We start from the raw sequence: 19,802 nt of genomic DNA, 5'->3' as shown, positions 1-19,802 counted from the left end.
GAGCTTATGTTGAATACCCTAAGTTAGTTTCATTTTGAACTCAGTCACAGTGGCCCGCCTCCTTACTTTTAACATGCTCAAGTGCTTGGGCACCATTACTGTGGTGGACCTTAGGTTTAACTCCCTAAAAGTGGTTTATTTTGAGCTAAGATACAGTGACCCACTTCCCTACTTTTAACATGGTAAAGTGCTTGACCATCATGACTGTGGTGGAGTTTAGGTTGAATACCCTGAGTTAGGTTCATTTTGAGCTCAGTCAGAGTCGCCCACCTACTTACTCAAGTGCTGGTAATTTTGAGGGTCATTTTTGCCAATTGTCCCGATTGGGTCACCACCTCAGCTACCGGTCGAGGGCCACGAGGGCTCTTGCGGATCGAACATAGATACTGCTGAGGTTAAAAGTACGGGCGCCAAGAGGCGGAAATGAGAGGGGAAAATGACACAAACACAAACAAATTTGGCTGGTCGCCATAACCTCGCCCTTGGGTCTAGGTTCCTCACGTCTACCTCTCTGTGCCCTGTGGACGACTCTCTCCCTCTGGAGTAGGTTTGGGCTAAATCGGAGACATGACGGTTTTTGGGCAAATCCTTGGTAATTTTGAGGGTCATTTTGGCCACTTGTCCCGATTGGGTCACCACCTCAGCTACAGGTGGAGGGCCACCAGGGCTCTTGGGGATCGCACTTAGATACTGCTTAGGTTAGGTTTGGTTAGGTTAGGTTAGATTTGGTTCCGTTAGGCTAAGTTAGGTTTGGTTAGGTTAGGTTAGGTTAAGTTAGGTTAGGTTTGGTTATGGTTTGGTTAGGTTAGGTTTCGTTAGGTTACGTTAGGTTTGGTTAGGTTAGGTTTGGTTAGGTTAGGTTTAGATAGGTTAGGTTTGGTTAGGTTAGGTTAGGTTAGGTTATGTTAGGTTTGGTTAGGTTAGATTAGGCTAGGTTAGGTTAGGTTTGTTTAGGTTAGGTTAGGTTAGGTTAGGTTAGGTTTGTTTAGGTTAGGTTAGGTTAGGTTAAGGTTAGGTTAGGTGTGGTTAGGTTAGGTTAGGTTAGGTGTGGTTAGGTTAGGTTAGGTTAGGTTAGGTATGGTTAGGTTAGGTTAGGTTAGGTTAGGTTAGGTTAGGTGTGGTTAGGTTAGGTTAGGTTTGGTTAGGTTAGGTTTAGATAGGTTAGGTTTGGTTAGGTTTGGTTAGGTTAGGTTATAGTTAGGTTTGGTTAGATTTGTTTAAGTTTGGTTATGTTAGGTTAGGTTAGGTTAAGTTAGGTTTGGTTAGATTAAGTTAGGTTTGGTTAAGTTAGCTTTGGCTAGGTTAGGTTAGGTTAAGTTTGGCATAGGGTAGGTAAGGTTTGGTTAGGTTAGGTTAGGTTAGGTTAGGTGAGGTTACGTTAGGATTAGGTTAGGGTTATGTTAGGTTAGTTTTGGTTAGTTTAGGTTGGTTAGGTTAGGTTAGATTAATTAGGTTAGGTTAGGTAGGTATAGTTAGGTTAAGGTTAGGTTAGGTTAGGTTAGGGTTATTGGTTAGCTTAGGTTAGGTTAAGGCTAGGTTAGGGTTAGGTTAGGTTTGGTTAGGTTAGGTTAGTTAGGTTAGGTTAGGTTTGGTTAGGTTAGGTTAAGGTTAGGTTAGGTTAGGTTAAGTTTAGGTTAGGTTAGGTTAAGTTAGGTTTGGTTAGGTTAGGTTAGTTAGGTTTTAGGTTAGCTTAGGTTAGGTTTGGTTAGGTTAGATTGGTTAGGTTGGTTAGGTTAGGTTGGTTAGGTTAGGTTAGGTTAGGTTTGGTTAGGCTAGGTTAGGTTGGGCTAGGTTAGGTTAGGTTAGGTTGGTTAGGTTAGGCTAGGTTTGGTTAGGTTAGGATAGGTTAGGGTAGGTTAGGGGTTAGGTTAGGTTAGGTTAGGGGGTTAGGTTAAGTTAGGTTAGGTTAGATTGGTTAGGTTTTGATGAAAGATGTTAGGTTAGTCTAGGTTGGTTAGGTTAGGTTAGGTTAGGTTTGGTTAGGTTAGGTTGGTTAGGTTAGGTTAGGTTTTGTTAGGTTAGGTCAAGTTTGGTTTGGTTAGGGTTAGGTTTGATTACGTTGGGTTAGGTTAGGTTAGGTTGGATGGTTAGGTAAGGTTAAGTTTGGTTGTATACGCCTCATATACAAGTGAGTATATCACTCAGTCATATAACCCACTCACCTCCACTCACTCCCACACTCACACCAGCTGGCGGACAATAAGTCTCCTGAGAAATCATGTACCAATCCGCTGACAATGAATTACATGTAGAGACAAAACTCACCATTCACACTCTATCACACAGTAATAAACACATTATTACGTATACTGACGAACCTCCCCTGGATATATATATTATAGTCTGGCTGTCAGACTAAATTATAAACTAATTATGTAAATTAAAATATAAGATGTGACGAACTAAATCCAGCTCACATAAATAATTCAGTTATACGAGCGTGGCACCTCACTAAGGAACTTCCGACCTTCTTAAACGAGATGCACGGGCTCGGAAGACGAGTTTTGCCAGTGACGTGCCTTATTGATAAGACTGTGTAATAGTGTACCAATATAATTATACTGGATAGGACAATAAACAAACAAAAGCTTAGAGGCGTTTGTGCAGTGGAACCCCCCCTAATCGTGATGATGTGACTGACCCGTCACATTTTGTGTTTACAAGTGACGTTGGATAGAACGACGTAACAATACCGTTACACCCGTCCCGTTACATTGGTTAGGTTCGGTTAGGTCAGGTTGGGCTAGGTTAGGTTTGGTTAGGTTAGGTGAGGTTAGGTTAGGGATAGATTAGGTTAGGTTAAGGTTAGATTAAGTTAGGTGGGTTAGGTTAGATTAGGTTAGGCTAGGTTAGGCTAGATTAGGTAAGAATAGGTTAGGTTAGGGTTTGGTTAGGTTAGGTTGGTTAGGTTAGGTTAGGTTGGTTAGGTTAGGTTAGGTTTGGTTAGGTTAGGTTAGGTTAGGTTAGATTAGGTTTGATTAGGTTAGATTAGGTTAGGTTAGGGTTATGTTAGATTGGTTAGTTTAGGTTAGGTTAGGTTAGGTTTGGTTAGGTTATGTTTGGTTTGGTTAGGTTGGGTTAGGTTAGGAAACGGTTTTGGTTAGGTTAGGTTGAGGTTAGGTTACGGGATTAGGTTTAAGTTAGGATAAGGTTTGCATTAAGTTAGATTACAGGTTAGGTTAGGGTGGGGTTGGTTTGGTTGGGTTACGGTTTGGTTGGGTTAGGTTAGGTTAGGTTAGGTGAGGGAATAGTAACTTGTACTATTATTACATGTAATACTAGACGACTAGACTTGATTAGTGAGTACTAGCATGCTAGTAATACTAATAAAAGTATAGTAGTACTAGTATTACACTGTAATAATAGTACAAGTACGATTAACCTAACCTAACCTAACCTAACCTAAAACCAAACCTAACCCAACCAAACATAACCTAACCTAGCCCTAACCTAATTCTAACCTAGCCTAACCCGTAAATCCTAGCCTAACCTAATCCCTAACCTAAACCTAATCCTAACATTTAAACCTAACCTAACCTAAACCTAATTTAACCTCACCCAAACCAAACTTAACCTAACCTAACCTAATACCAAACCAAGACCTAACCTAACCAAACCTAACCTAACCTAACCCAACCTAACCTAACCTAACCTAACCTAACCTAACCCAACCCTAACCTAACTTTAACCTAACCTAACCTAACCCAACCCTAACCTAAAAACCTAACCTAACCTAACCTAACCTAACCAACCTAACCTAACGTAACCTAACCTAAACAAAACCTAACCTAACCTAACCTAACCAAACCTAACCTAACCTAACCTAACTAACCTAACCTAACCTAACCTAGCCCAACCTAACCTAGCCTAACCAAACCTAACCTATCTTAACCTAACCAACCTAACCTAACCAACCTAACCAACTTAACCAACCTAACCAACCTAACCAACCTAACCTAACAAAGCTAACCTAAGCTAACCTAAAACCTAACTAACCTAACCTAACCAAACCTAACCTAACCTAACCTAACCTATCTTAACCTAACCTAACCTAACCTTAACCTAACCTAACCAAACCTAACCTAACCTAACCTATCCCTAATCTAGCCTTATCCTAACCTCAGCTAACCAACAACCCTAACCTAACCTAACCTAACCTTAACCTAACCATACCTACCTAACCTAACCTAATTAATCTAACCTAACCTAACCAACCAAACCTAACCCTAAAATAACCTAATTTAACCTAACCTGGCTAACCTAACCTAAACAAACCTTATCTACCCTAAGCCTAACCTAACCTAACCTAACCTAGCCTAACCTAGCCAAACCTAACATAACCTAACCAAACCTAACCTAGCCTAAACTAACCTAACCTAACCTAACCAAACCTAACCTAACCTAACCTAACCTAACCACACCTAACCTAACCTAACCTAACCTAACCTAACCTAACCAAACCACACCTAACCTAACCTAACCTAAACTAACCTAACCTAGCCTAACCCAACCATACCTAACCTAACCTAACCTAATCTAACCTAACCTAACCTAACCTAACCTAACCATACCTAACCTAACCTAACCTAACCTAACCTAACCACACCTAACCTAACTTAGCCTAACCTAACCTAACCTAACCACACCTTACATAACCTAACCTAACCTAACCTAACCTAACTTAACCACACCTAACCTAACCTAACCTAACCTAACCTAGCCTAACCTAGCCTAACCTAACCTAACCCTAACCTAACCTAACCTAACCTAACATAACATAACATAACCAAACCAAACATAACTTAACCTAACCTAACCTAACCTAACCTAACCAAACCAAACCTAACTTAACCTGACCTAACCTAACCTAACCTAACCTAACCTAACCTAACCTAACCTAACCTAACCTACTCCAGAGGGAGAGAGTCGTCCACAGGGCACAGCGAAGTAGACGTGGGGAACCTGGACCCAAGGGCGAGGTTGTGGCGACCAGCCAAATTTGTTTGTGTTTGTGTCATTTTCCCCTCTCATTTCCGCGTCTTAGCGCCCGTACTTTTACCCTGAGCAGTATCTAAGTGCGATCCGCAAGAGCCCTGGTGGCCCTCCACCTGTAGCTGAGATGGTGACCCAATCGAGAAAAGTGGCCAAAATGATCCTCAAAAAGGGGTTAACCCACGGATTTGCCCAAAAACCGTCATAAGAACATAAGAACATAAGAAATAAAGGAGACTGCAAAAGACCATAAGCCCTACACTAGGCAGCTCCGTATCCATCACCACCTGTCATCCCCATCCATAAAGTTGTCTAATCGCTTTTTAAAACAACTGATAGTATCAGCGCTTACTACGTGGTTACTAAGTTTATTCCATTCATCGACCACCCTATTTGTAAACCAATTCTTGCCTATTTCCTTCTTAAATCTAAATTTGTCCAGTTTATACCCATGTTTCCGATTTGGCCCAAACTTACTCCAGAGGGGGAGAGTCGTCCACAGGGCACAGCGAGGTAGACGTGGGGAACCTGGACCCAAGGGCGAGGTTGTGGCGACCAGCCAAATTTGTTTGTGTTTGTGTCATTTTCCCCTCCCATTTCCGGCTGTTGGCGCCCGCACTTTTAGCCTGAGCAGTATCTAAGAACGATCCGCAAGAGCCCTAGTGGCCCTCGACCTGTAGCTGAGGTGGTGACCCAATCGGGACAAGTGGCCAAAGTGACCCTCAAAATTACCGAAGGGGTTAACCCACGGATTTGCCCAAAAACCGTCATGTCTCCGATTTGGCCCAAACTTACTCCAGAGGGAGAGAGTCGTCCACAGGGCACAGTGAGGTAGACGTGGGGAACCTGGACCCAAGGGCGAGGTTGTGGCGACCAGCCAAATTTGTTTGTGTTTGTGTCATTTTCCCCTCTCATTTCCTACTCTTGGCGCCCGTACTTTTAGCCTCAGCAGTGTCTAAGTGCGATCAGCAAGAGCCCTAGTGGCCCTCCACCTGTAGCTAAGGTGGTGACCCAATCGGGACAAGTGGCCAAAGTGACCCTCAAAATTACCAAAGGGAACCCACGGATTTGCCCAAAAACCCTCATGTCTCCGATTTGGCCCAAACTTACTCCAGAGGGAGAGAGTCGTCCACAGAGCACAGCGAGATAGACGTGGAGAACCTGGACCCAAGGGCGAGGTTGTGGCGACCAGCCAAATTTGTTTATGTTTGTGTCATTTTCCCCTCTCATTTCCGCCAGTTGGCGCCCGTATTTTTAGCCTCAGCAGTATCTAAGTGCGATCCGCAAGAGCCCTGGTGGCCCCCCACCTGTAGCTAAGGTGGTGACCCAATCGGGACAAGTGGCCAAAATGACTCTCAAAATTACAAAAGGATTTGCCCAAAAACCGTCATGTCTCCGATTTGGCCCAAACTTACTCCAGAGGGAGAGAGTCGTCCACAGGGCACAGCGAGGTAGACGTGAGGAACCTGGACCCAAGGGCGAGGTTGTGGCGACCAGCCAAATTTGTTTGCGTTTGTGTCATTTTCCCCTCTCATTTCCGCCTCTTGGCGCCTGTACTTTTAGCCTCAGCAGTATCTAAGTGCGATCCGCAAGAGCCCTGGTGGTCCTCCACCTGTAGCTGAGGTGGTGGTCCAATCGGGACAAGTGGCCAAAATGACCCTTAAAATTACCAAAGGCGTTAACCCACGGATTTGCCCAAAAACCGTCATGTCTCCGATTTGGCCCAAACTTACTCCAGAGGGAGAGAGTCGACCACATGGCAGAGCGAGGTAGACGTGGGGAACCTGGACCCAAGGGCGAGGTTGTGGCGACCAGCCAAATTTGGTTGTGTTTGTGTCATTTTCCCCTCTCATTTCCACCTCTTGGCGCCCGTACTTTTAGCCTGAGCAGTATCTAAGTGCGATCCGCAAGAGCCCTGGTGGCCCTCCACCTGTAGCTGAGGTGGTGACCCAATCGGGACAAGTGGCCAAAATGACCCTCAAAATTACTAAAGGAGTACCCACGGATTTGCCCAAAAACCGTCATGTCTCCGATTTGGCCCAAACTTACTCCAGAAGGAGAGAGTCGTCCACAGGTCATAGCGAGGTAGACGTGGGGAACCTGGACCCAAGGGCGAGGTTGTAGCGACCAGCCAAATTTGTTTGTGTTTGTGTCATTTTCCCCTCTCATTTCCGCCTGTTGGCGCCCGTACTTTTAGCCTCAGCAGTATCTAAGTGCGATCCGCAAGAGCCCTGGTGGCCCTCCACCTGTACCTGAGGTGGTGACCCAATCGGGACAAGTGGCCAAAATGACCCTCAAAATTACCAAAGGGGTTAACCCAAATTTGGCGCCCGTACTTTTAGCCTCAGCAGTATCTAAGTTCGATCCGCAAGAGCCCTGGTAGCCCTTGACCTGTAGCTGAGGTGGTGACCCAATCGGGACAAGTGGCCAAAATGACCCTCAAAATTACCAAAGGGGTTAACCCACGGATTTGCCAAAAACCGTTATGTCTCCGATTTGGCCCAAACTTACTCCAGAGGGAAAGAATCGACCAAAGGGCAGAGCGAGGTAGACATGGGGAACCTGGACCCAAGGTCGAGGTTGTGGCGACCAGCCAAATTTGGTTGTGTTTGTGTCATTTTCCCCTCTCATTTCCGCCAGTTGGCGCCCGTACTTTTAGCCTCAGCAGTAACTAAGTTCGATCCGCAAGAGCCCTGATAGCCCTCGACCTGTAGCTGAGGTGGTGACCCAAAATGACCCTCAAAATTACCAAAGGGGTTAACCCACGGATTCGGCCAAAAACCGTCATGTCTCCGATTTGGCCCAAACTTACTCCAGAGGGAGAGAGTCGCCTACAGGGCACAGCGAGGTAGACGTTTGGAATCTGGACCCAAGGGCGAGGTCATGGCGACCAGCCAAATTTGTTTGTGTTGGTGTCATTTTCCCCTCTCATTTCCGCCTCTTGGCGCCGGTACTTTTAGCCTGAGCAGTATCTAAGTGCGATCCGCAAGAGCCCTGGTGGCCCTCGACCACTAGCTGAGGTGGTGACCCAATCGGAACAAGTGGCCAAAAATTACCAAAGGGGTTAACTCGCGGATTTGGCCAAAAACCCTCATGTCAGGGTCATTTTGAACTCAGTCACAGTGACCCACTTCCTTAAATTTACCCTGGTAAACTGCTTGGCCATCATGACTGTGGAGGAGCTTAGATTGAATTCAATAAGTCAGGTTCATTTTGAAGTTAATCACAGTGACCCACTTCCCTACTTCTACGATGCTTAAGTGCTTGGCCACCACGACTGTGGTGGATCTTAGGTTGAATACCTTAAATCAGGTTCATTTTGAACTCAGTGACAGTTACCCACTTCCTTACCTTTACCTTGCTAAAGTGCTTGGCCATCATGACTGTGGTGAAGCTTCCCGCATGTCAGGTTCATTTTGAACTCATTCACAGTGGCATGTCCCTTAACTTTTAACATGCTAAAGTGCTTGAGCATCATGACTGTGGGTGAGCTTAGGTTGAATACCCTAAGTCTGGTTCATATTGAGCTCAGTCACAGTGACCCACTTCTCTACTTTTTATGATGCTAAAGTGCTTGGCCATCATGGCTGTGGTGGAGCTTAGGTTGAATACCCTAAGTCAGATTTATTTTGAACTCAGTCACAGTGACCCACTTCCTTACGTGCTTGGTCATCATGACTGTGGTGGAGGTTTTCGTAAGTCAGGTTCATTATGAACTCAGTCACAGTGACGCGTCCCCTAAGTTTTAACATGCTAAAGTGCTTGACCATCATGACTGTGGTGGAGCATAGGTTGAATACCCTAAGTCTGGTTCATTTTGAACTTAGTCATAGTGACCCACTTCCCTACTTTTACGATGCTAAAGTGCTTGGCTATCATGGCTGTGGTGGAGCTTAGGTTGAATACCCTAAGTCAGGTTTATTTTGAACTCAGTCACAGTGACCCACTTCCTTACTTATACCATGCTGAAGTGCTTGGTAATCATGACTGTGGTGCAGCTCCTCGTAAGTCAGGGTTTATTTTGAACTCAGTCACAGTGACGCGTCCCCTAAGTTTCAACATGCTAAAGTGTTTGAACATCATGACTGTGGTAGAGCTTAGGTTGAATACTCTAAGTGTCGTTCATTTTGAACTCAGTAAACAGTAACCCACTTCCCTACTTTTTGCGATGCTAAAGTGCTTCGTCATCATGACTGTGCCAGATCTGAGGCTGAATACCCTAAGTCAGGTTCATTTTGAACTCAGTCGCTGTGACCCATTTCCTTACATTTTCCATGGTAAAGTCCTTCACCGTCATGGCTGTGGTGGAGCTCAGGTTGAATACCTTAAGTCAGGTTCATTTTGAAGCCAATCACAGTGACCCACTTCCCTAATTTTACGATGCTAAAGTGCTTGGCCATTATGACTGTGGTGGAGCTTAGGTTCAATACCTTAAGTCAGGTTCATTTTGAATTCAGTCACAGTGACCCACTTCCTTACTTTTATCATGCTTATGTGCTTGGCCATCATGACTTTGGTGGAGCTTCTCGTAAGTCAGGGTTCATTTTGAACTCATTCACAGTGACGCGTCCCCTAACTTTTGACATGGAAAAGTGATTGACCATCGTGACTGTGGTCGAGGTTAGGTTGAATACCCTAAGTCTGGTTCATTTTGAACTTAGTCACAGTGACCCACTTCCCTACTTTTACCATGCTAAAATGCTTGGCCATCATGACTGTGGTGGAGCTTATGTTGAATACCCTAAGTCAGGTTTATTTTGAATTTAGTCACAGTGACCCACTTCCTTACTTTTACCATTCTAAAGTGCTTGGCCATCATGACTGTGGTGAAGCTTCTCGTAAGTCAGGTTCATTTTGAACTCAGTCACAGTGACGCGCGCCCTAATGTTTAACATGCTAAAGTACTTGAACATTATAACTGTGTTTGAGCTTAGGTTGAAGTCCCTAAGTCTGGATCATTGGAACTCAGTCACAGTGACCCACTTCCCTACTTTTACCATGCTTAAGTCCTTGGCCATCATTACTGTGGCGGAGCTTCTCGTAAGTGAGGTTCATTTTGAGCTCATTCACAGTGACGAGTTTTCTCAATTTTAACGTGCTAAAGTGCTTGACCATCATGACTGTCGTTCAGTTTAGGTTCCATACCCTAAGTGTGGTTCATTTTGAACTCAGTCACAGTGACCCACTTCCCTACTTTTAGGGTGCTAAAGTACTCGGACAAAGTACAAAGCAAGGTAGACATGAACAGCCTTAGCCCAAGGGCGTGGCGGTGGCACCCCTCTAAACTTGGGCCTTTTCACCCAGTATTCACTTTTGGGCCTGTGGCACCCATACCGTATCCCTGAGTGGTGTCAAATTGGACTCCGCGGCAGCCCTGGTGGCCCTCGACCTGTAGCTGAGGTGGTGGCCCAATCGGGACAAGTGGCCAAAATGACCCTCAAAATTACCAAAGGGGTTAACCCACGGATTTGGCCAAAAACCGTCATGTCTCCGATTTGGCCCAAACTTACTCCAGAGGGAGAGAGTCGTCCACAGGGCACAGCGAGGTAGACGTGGGGAACCTGGACCCAAGGGCGAGGTTGTGGCGACCAGCCAAATTTGTTTGTGTTGGTGTCATTTTCCCCTCTCATTTCCGCCTGTTGGCGCCCGTACTTTTAGCCTGAGCAGTATCTAAGTGCGATCCGCAAGAGCCCTGGTGGCCCTCGACCTGTAGCTGAGGTGGTGGTCCAATCGGGACAAGTGGCCAAAATGACCCTCAAAATTACCAAAGGGGTTAACCCACGGATTCGGCCAAAAACCGTCATGTCAGGGTCATTTTGAACTCAGTCACAGTGACCAACTGAATATAACACTGACTTTTGTAAAAATAAAACTCTTTAGGGAAATGAATGTTTTTTATATTGTTTTTCTTATACACACGTGTTGACCACGCGCGTGGTTATTGTAGACGTGAGCGTCGCCTATGGTGTGTTCAAAGTCGCCGGGTTGCAGCCCAGTCACTTGGGCCACCATGCGCGTCAAAAGCGAATAACTGGCAATGTTGAATAGAACACCTAGGCCCATGTTTGCTGAACGCTGGTACATTTGGCAAGAAAGCTCGCCATCGGCAACGTAAAACTGGCACAGGCAATGGCACGGAGGCAGAACCATCAACGGCACGTCCGTCGGGTTCCACGCCACCAGCACCATGCGCCTGCTGCACGGGTCGGTCTTTATCGTCTCCACCAGGCCGCCAAGCTGGTCCACGCCCTTGCCTCTGTAGTCGTCCCTCATCGTCCAGGAACTCGCGCGACGAGTTGGCGTCCCATATGCGCACACCCTTATTCCGGAGCACGATAGCGTCGGTGGAGCCGCTGACGAACCACAGGAGCTCTTCCACCACCCCTCTCCAGAACACGCGCTTCGTCGTGAGCAGAGGGTAGGTTCCGCCCCTCAGGGAGAACCGCATCTGCCCCCCGAACAGCGACGCCGTGCCCGTGCCCGTCCTGTCGTCCCTCCTCGCACCTTCCCTAAGAATGGCCCGGACCAGGTCCAAGTACGTACTGGTATTCTTTGTGCTTAGACATGGTAGTGTGTCTGTCTATTCGTAAGACCCGTCTATATATACACGCCTAAATGCGACAGAATGTTTCAACAGAGGGGTGTAAAGAGTGTGTGTGTGTGTGTGTGTGTGTGTGTGTGTGTGTGCGTGTGCGTGTATGTGTGTGTGTGTATGTGTGTGTGTGCGTGCGTGTGCGTGCGTGTGTGTGCGTGTGCGTGCGTGTGTGTGTGTGTGTGTGTGTGTGTGCGTGCGTGTGCGTACGTGTGCGTGCGTGTGTGTGTGTGTGTGTGTGTGTGCGTCTGTATGTGTGTGTGTGTGTGTGTGTGTGTGCATGTGTGTGTGTGTGTGTGCATGTGTGTGTGTGTGTGTGTGTGTGTGTGTGTGTGTGTGTGTGTGTGTGTGTGTGTGTGTGTGTGTGTGTGTGTGTGTGTGTGTGTGTGTGTGTGTGTGTGTGTGTGTGTGTGTGTGTGTGTGTGTGTGTGTGTGTGTGTGTGTGCTTGAGTACGTGTGAGTGTGTGCTTGTGTGCTGTGAGTGTGTGGTTACATACGTGTGAATGTGTGCTTGTGTGCTGTGAGTGTGTGCTTACATACGTGTGAATGTGTGCTTGTGTGCTGTGAGTGTGTACTCGCGTGTGCGTGTGTTTCTTATGTGCTGTGTGATGTGATTGCGTGCGTTTGTGCTTGTGTGCGTGTGTGTATTGTGCTTGTGTGTTTGTGCTTGCGTGCGACGATAAAATTAAATATTGGAAATATAGTTTTTCTGAAACCGATACATTGAATAGAGAACGAACAAAGGGGTAACTACAATATTTTATTACGTACTATTAATCAAATCTCACAATTTATCTAATTTGTCTATGATATAAACTTCATTTTATTTTGTCCAGGTCTTTTTTAAACTTGAACTGCGTTTGTATTATATTTGGTTTCAAAGGAACCTTAAGGGAAATTTTTATTGACAGGTGAAGGCCCTAAACATACGCCATATCGACGCCATATTTGACAAAACATAAACAAGAATCATTTCAATCAGAAAAATAATTAATTACCCCTGACGAGAATCTTATAGTGTTTGAAATTTAGATTTAAATGTTTTTTTACGAAATTATCTACATCGGCGCACAGTGACTATATGTGGTTTTATTCTGATCGCTTTGTGTCTAAAGAAATTCTTTTCATCGAACACATGAACGACAATACGTTTCCTACGTATGTAAAAAGAGGTAGAAGTCGGATTATATCTAAAAAATATTATATTTGGTTTCAAAGGAACCTTAAGGGAAAATAAATGATCCTTTTTTTTTAAGAAATTTGGAAGTTTGAAAGGTGAAGGCCCTAAACATACGCCATATCGACGCCATGTTTAACAAATCAAAACAAGAATTGTTTGAAGAAGAAAAAATAATTAATTAACTGACGAGAACGACTACCAACTTTTCTTACGGATATGCTAGTAAGGGAATATCTATTTCACTGTTTTTGTGATCTTATAGTGTTTGAATTTTAGATTTAAATGTTTTTTTTACGAAATTCTTTACATCGGCGCAGATTCAGTGACTGCATGTGATTTCATTCTGATCGCTTTGAGATTTTTCTGAATTGGCGACGCGGCAATAAATAGTGTCAATCATTGTTAGGGATATGCTAGCATGGGAATATCTATTTCACTGTTTTTTTGTGATCTTATAGTGCTTGAAATTTAGATTTAAATGTTTTTTTTACAAAAATTATTTACATTGGCGCACAGTCAGTGATTATATGTGATTTTATTATAATCACTTTGAGAATTTTCTGAATTGGCGATGCAAGATAAAGGGTGTCAATCATTCATAGATTCGCCTAATAAATTTTGTAATCGTGTTGGCCCACTGTGCGGCGTCATATGGAATTTTTTTTCCGTACTCAATATTCAATTTTTTAAATATGTAACATTGTTGATTTTTCCACCCAATTGAATAATTCTATAATGTCTCACATCTACATGTATGTGTTGAACATTGTTCAAAATCGTGTCGGCACCCAAACTTATGTTTCCGTGAAGAAAAATGCATTCAACACTAACCAAATCCTACCAGTTCTAACCTAAACTAACCTAACCTAACCTAACCTTACCCCCTCTCATTTCCGCCAGTTGGCGCCCGTACTTTTAGCCTGAGCAGTAACTAAGTTCGATCCGCAAGAGCCCTGGTAGCCCTCGACCTGTAGCTGAGGTGGTGACCCAATCGGGACAAGTGGCCAAATTGACCCTCAAAATTACCAAAGGGGTTAACCAACGGATTTGTCCAAAAACCATCATGTCTCCGAATTGTCCCAAACTTCCTCCAAAAGGAGAGAGTCCTCCACAGAGCACAGCGAGGTAGACGTGGGGAACCTGGACCCAAGGGCGAGGTTGTGGCGACCAGCCAAATTTGTTTGCGTTTGTGTAATTTTCCCCTCTCATTTCCGCCTGTTGGCGCCCGTACTTTTAACCTGACCAGTATCTAAGTGCGATCCGCAAGAGCCCTGGTGGCCCTCGACCTGTAGCTGAGTTGGTGACCCAATCGGGACAAGTGGCCAAAAACCGTCATGTCTCCGAATTGTCCTAAACTTACTCCAGAGGGAGAGAGTCGTCCACAGCGCACAGCGAGGTAGACGTGGGGAACCTGGACCCAAGGGCGAGGTTGTGGCGACCAGCCAAATTTGTTTGTGTGTATGTAATTTTCCCCTCTCATTTTCACCTGTTGGCGCCCGTACTTTTAGCCTGAGCAGTATCTAAGTGCGATCCGGAAGAGCCCTGGTGGCCCTCGACCTGTAGCTGAGGTGGTGACCCAATCGGGACAAGTGGCCAAAATAACCCTCAAGATTACCACGGATTTGGCCAAAAACCGTCTTGTCTCCGATTTGGCCCAAACTTACTCCAGAGGGAGAGAGTCGTCCTCAGGGCACAATGAGGTAGACGTGGGGAACCTGAAACCAAGGGTGAGGTTGTGGCGACCAGCCAATTTTATTTTTGTGTAATATTCCCCTCTCATTTCCTTCTGTTGGCGCCCGTACTTTTAGCCTGAGCAGTATCTGAATACGATCCAAAAGCCCTCGACCCGTAGCTGAGGTGGTGACCCAATTGGGACAAGTGGCAAAAATGACCCTCAAAATTACCATGGGTTTGGCTAAAAACCCCTCATGTCTCCGATTTCGCCCAAATTTACTCAAGAGGGAGAAAGTCGTCCACAGGACACAGCGAGGTACACGTGGGGAACCTGGACTCAAGAGCGAGGTTGTGGCGACCAGCCAAATTTGTGCTTGTGTAGATTTCCCCTCTCATTTCCGCCTGTTGGCGCCCGTACTTTTAGCCTGAGCAGTATCAAAGTGTGATCCGCAAGAACCCTGGTGGCCCTCGACCTGAAGCTGAGGTAGTGACCCAATCGGGACAAGTGGCCAAAAAATCGTCATGTCTCCGAATTGTCCCAAAATTACTCCAGAGGGAGAGATTCGTCTAGAGGGCACAGCAAAGTAGACGTGGGGAACCTGGACGAGATTATGGCGACCAGCCAAATTTGTTTGTGTTTGTTTAATTTTCCCCTCTCATTTCCGCCTGTTGGCGCCCGTACTTTTAGCTTTAGCAGTATCTAAGTGTGATTCGCAGGAGCCCTGGTGGCCCTCAACCTGTAGCTGAGGTGGTGACCCAATCGGGACAATTGGCCAAAAACCGTAATGTCTCCGATTTGGCCCAAACTTACTCCAGAGGGAGAGAGTCGTCCACAGGGCACAGCGAGGTAGACGTGGGGAACCTGGACCCAAGGACGAGGTTGTGGCGACCAGCCAAATTTGTTTGTGTTTGTGTAATTTTTCCCTCTTATTCCGCCAGTTGGCGCCCGTACTTTTAGCCTGAGCAGTATCTAAATGTGATACGCAAGAGCCCTGGTGGCCCTCAACCTGTAGCTAAGGTGGTGACCCAATCGGGACAAGCGGCCAAAATTACCAAAGGGGTTAACCCACGGATTTGACCTAAAACCATTATGTCTACGTTTTGGCCCAAACTTACTCCAGAGTGAGGGAGTCGTCCACAGGGCACAGCGAGGTAGACATGGGGAACCTGGACCCAAGGACTAGGTTGTGACGACCAGCCAATTTTTTTTTTTTTTTTTTTATTTGTGTGCTTTTTCCGTCTCATTTCCGCCTGTTGGCGCCCGTACTTTTAGCCTGAGCAGTATCTAAGTACGATCCAAAAGCCCTGGTGGCCCTCGACCTGTAGCTGAGATGGTGACCCAATCGGGACAAGTGGCCAAAACGACCCTCAAAATTATAAAGGGGTTAACCCACGGATTTGGCCCAAAACCGTCAAGTCTCCGAATTGTCCCAAACTTACTCCAGAGGGAGAGAGTCGTCCACAGAGTACAGCGAGGTAGACGTGGGGAACCTGGACCCAAGGGCAAGGTTGTGGCGACCAGCCAAATTTTTTTGTGTTTGTGTAATTTGTTTCCTCTCATTTCCGCCTGTTGGCGCCCATACTTTTAGCTTGAGCAGTATCTAGGTGCGATCCGCAAGAGGCCTGTTGGCCCTCGACCTGTAGCTGAGGTGGTGACCCAATCGAGACAAGGGGCCAAAATCCGTCATGTTTCCGATTTGTCCCAAACTTACTCCAGAAGGAGAGAGTCGTCCACAGGGCACAGCGAGGTAGACGTGGGGAACCTGGACCCAAGGGCGAAGTTGTGGCGACCAGCCAAATTTGTTTGTGTTTGTGTAATTTTTTTCCTCTCATTTCCTCCTGTTGGCGCCCGTACTTTAGCCTGAGCAGTATTTAAGTGCGATCCGCAAGAGCCCTGGTGGCCCTCGACCTGTAGATGAGGAAGTGAACCAATCGGGACAAGTGGCCAAAATGACCCTCAAAATTACCAAAGGATTTGGCCAAAACCCGTCATGTCTCCGATTTGGTCCAAACTTACTCCAGAGGGAGAGAGTTGTCCACAGGGCATAGCGAGGTAGACGTGGGGAACCTGGACCCAAGGGCGAGGTTGTGGCGACCAGCCAAATTTGTGTTTGTTTAATTTTCCCCTCTCATTTCCGCCTTTTGGCGTCCGTACTTTTAGCTCGAGCAGTATCTAAGTGCGATCCGCAATAGCCTGGTGGCCCTCGACCTGTAGCTGTGGTGGTGACCCAATCGGGACAAGTGACCAAACTGACCCTCAAAATTACCAAAGGATTTGGCCAAAAACCGTAATGTCTCCGATTTGGCCCAAATTTACTCCAGAGGGAGAGAGTCGTCCACAGGGCACAGCGAGGTAGACGGGGAACCTGGCCCCAAGGACGAGGTTTTGGCGACCAGCCAAATTTGTTTGAGTTTGTGTAATTTTCCCCTCTCATTTCCGCCTGTTGGCTCACGTACTTTTAGCCTGAGCAGTATCTAAGTGCGATCCGCAAGAGCCCTAGTGGCCCTCATCCTGTAACTAAGGTGGTGACCCAATCGGGACAAGTGGCCAAAATGATCCACGGATTTGGCCAAAAACCGTCCAGTCTCCGATTTGGCCCAAACTTACTCCAGAGGGAGAGAGTCGTCCACAAGGCGCAGCGAGGTAGACGTGGGGAACCTGGACCCAAGGGCGAGGTTGTGGCGACCAGCCAAATTTGTGTTTGTGTAATTTTCCCCTCTCATTTCCGCCTGTTGGCGCCCGTACTTTTAGCCTGAGCAGTACCTAACTGCGATCCGCAAGAGCCCTGGTGGCCCTCGACATGTAGCTGAGGTGGTGACCCAATCGGAACAAGTGGCCAAAAACCGTCATGTCTCCGAATTGTCCCAAACTTACTCCAGAGGGAGAGAGTCGTCCACAGGGCACAGAGAGGTAGACGTGGGGAACCTGGACCCAAGGGCGAGGTTGTTTGTGTTTATGTAATTTTTCCCTCTCATTTCCGCCAGTTGGCGCCCGTTCTTTTAGCCTGAGCCGTATCTGAGTGCGATCCAGAAGTGCCCTGGTGGCCCTCGACCTGTAGCTGAGGTAGTGACCCAACCGGGACAAGTGGCCAAAATGACCCTCAAAATTACCAAAGGGGACCCACGGATTTGGCCAAAAACCGTCATGTCTCCGATTTTGCCCAAATTACTCCAGAGGGAGAGAGTCGTCCAGAGGGCACAGCGAGGTAGACGTAGAGAACCTGGACCCAAGGACTAGGTTGTGGCGACCAGCCAAATTTGTGTTTGTGTAATTTTCCCCTCTCATTTCCTCCTTTTGGCGCCCGTACTTTTAGCCTGAGCAGTATCTACATGCGATCAGCAAGAGCACTGGTGGCCCTTGACCTGTAGCTGAGGTGGTGAACCAAACGGGACAAGTGGCCAAAATGACCCTCAAAATTACCAAAGGGAACCCACGGATTTGGCCAAAAACCGTCATATCTCCGATTTGGCCCAAAATTACTCCAGAGGGAGAGATTCGTCCACAGGGTACAGCGAGGTAGACGTGGGGAACCTGGACCCAAGGGCGAGGTTGTGGCGACCAGTCAAATTTGTTTGTGTAATTTTCCCCTCGCCTGTTGGCGCCCGTACTTTTAGCCTGAGCAGTATCTAAGTGCGATCAGCAAGAGCCCTGGTGGCCCTCGACCTGTAGCTGAGGTGGTGACCCAATCGGGACAAGTAGCCAAAATGACCCTCAAAATTACCCACGGATTTGGCCCAAACTTACTCCAGAGGGAGAGAGTCTTCCAGAGGGCACAGCGAGGTAGACGTGGGGGACCTGGACCCAAGGGCGAGGTTGTGGGGACCAGCCAAATTTGTTTGTGTTTGTGTAATTTCCCCCTCTCATTTCCGCTTGTTGGCGCCCGTACCTTTTGCCTGAGCAGTATCTAAGTGCGATCTGCAAGAGCCTTGGTGGCCCTTGACCTGTAGCTGAGGTGGTGACCCAATCGGGACAAGTGGCCAAAATGACCCTCAAAATTACCAAAGGATTTGGCCAAAAACCGTCATGTCTCCGATTTGGCCCAAACTTACTCCCAAGGGAGAGAGTCGTCCACAGGGCACAGCGAGGTAGACGTGGGGAACCTGGACCCAAGGGCGAGGTTGTGGCGACCAGCCAAATTTGTGTTTATGTAATGTTCACCTCTCATTTCCGCCTGTTGGCGCCCGTACTTTTAGCTTGAGCAGTATCTAAGTGTGTCAGGGGGTACAAATAATGTACATGTACTCGGTATTATTGAGTATTGGGCGTGAGAGAAAAGAAACACCAATGTAACACCAACACGTGTTTTTATTGTGGATCAACACAGAGCACTAATCTATCTGAATACAAATATAAATATCACCAGTGTGATATATAGCACGGACTACTCAATATATACAGGAAATATAGATACACAAACCACTCCTGGCTCTGCAGGCGCGTGGATGGATTCTCCTCGAGCGTCGATTCCTCCAGACGAGTTCCCTGTGTCCTCCTTGGCCGGGCGCACGTCTCCTCGCACTAATCTCTTCCTAGGTCTCCTCCAGGCGAGTCCCCTGTGTCCTTCTCCCTGGGTGGACGAGCGCTGCGCCTCCTCCTTGGTCACCTATTCCCGACGATCTCCTTCTCGTGATCTTCAGGCGGTGCCCTCCCTTTGTAGAACTGGGAGAAGGGGGGGGGGTCCGCCTTTAACGGCGAGTGGCCGTAAAGTATCCCCTTCATCTCCATGTCCTTCCCTCTTATACATCCGAAAGGGTGAGGGAGAGTGGGTGGTAGCGATCTGCGCATGCGCGTAGCGGCAGCGGTGACCTCGTACTTGTGCCAATTGGTAGCTCTGGAAGCTACCTATGACCTCACGGTCACACTCCTTAGGCCAGTCAGGTGCGCTGGCTGACCAGCTCCAAGCCTTCATCTTGAGCCGAATCACGTGGTCAGCGGTGGACAAACGTCCGCGCCGACAGCCCTCCAAGCTTCGTCACATGACCCATATGACAAAGTGCGATCCGCAAGAGCCCTGGTGGCCCTCGAACTGAAGCTGAGTAGGTGACCCAATCGGGACAAGTGGCCAAAAAATCGTCATGTCTCCGAATTGTCCCAAACTTACTCCTGAGGGAGAAAGTCGTCCACAGGGCACAGCGAGGTAGACGTGGGGAACCTGGATCCAAGGGTGAGGTTGTGGCGACCAGCCAAATTTGTTTGTGTTTGTGTAATTTTCCCCTCTCATTTCCGCCTGTTGGCGCCCGTACTTTTAGCCTGAGTAGTATCTAAGTGCGATCCGCAAGACCCCTAGTGGCCTTCGACCTGTAGCTGAGGTGGTGACCCAATCGGGACAAGTGGCCAAAATTACCTAAGGAGACCCACGGATT

At 47.1% G+C, this 19,802-nt stretch overlaps 1 pseudogene; it reads right to left on the bottom strand.

Annotated features, from left to right (window-relative positions):
- Positions 1-10,887: 10,887 nt before the first annotated feature.
- Positions 10,888-19,348, bottom strand: LOC143019718 (thymidylate synthase pseudogene; annotated as a pseudogene).
- Positions 19,349-19,802: the final 454 nt, after the last annotated feature.

The sequence above is a fragment of the Oratosquilla oratoria genome, chromosome 38 (genome assembly GCF_046742065.1).
Source record: "Oratosquilla oratoria isolate Oo_2021 chromosome 38, ASM4674206v1, whole genome shotgun sequence".
NCBI lineage: Eukaryota > Metazoa > Arthropoda > Malacostraca > Stomatopoda > Squillidae > Oratosquilla > Oratosquilla oratoria.
This window is presented reverse-complemented; position numbering and strand designations above follow the sequence as displayed.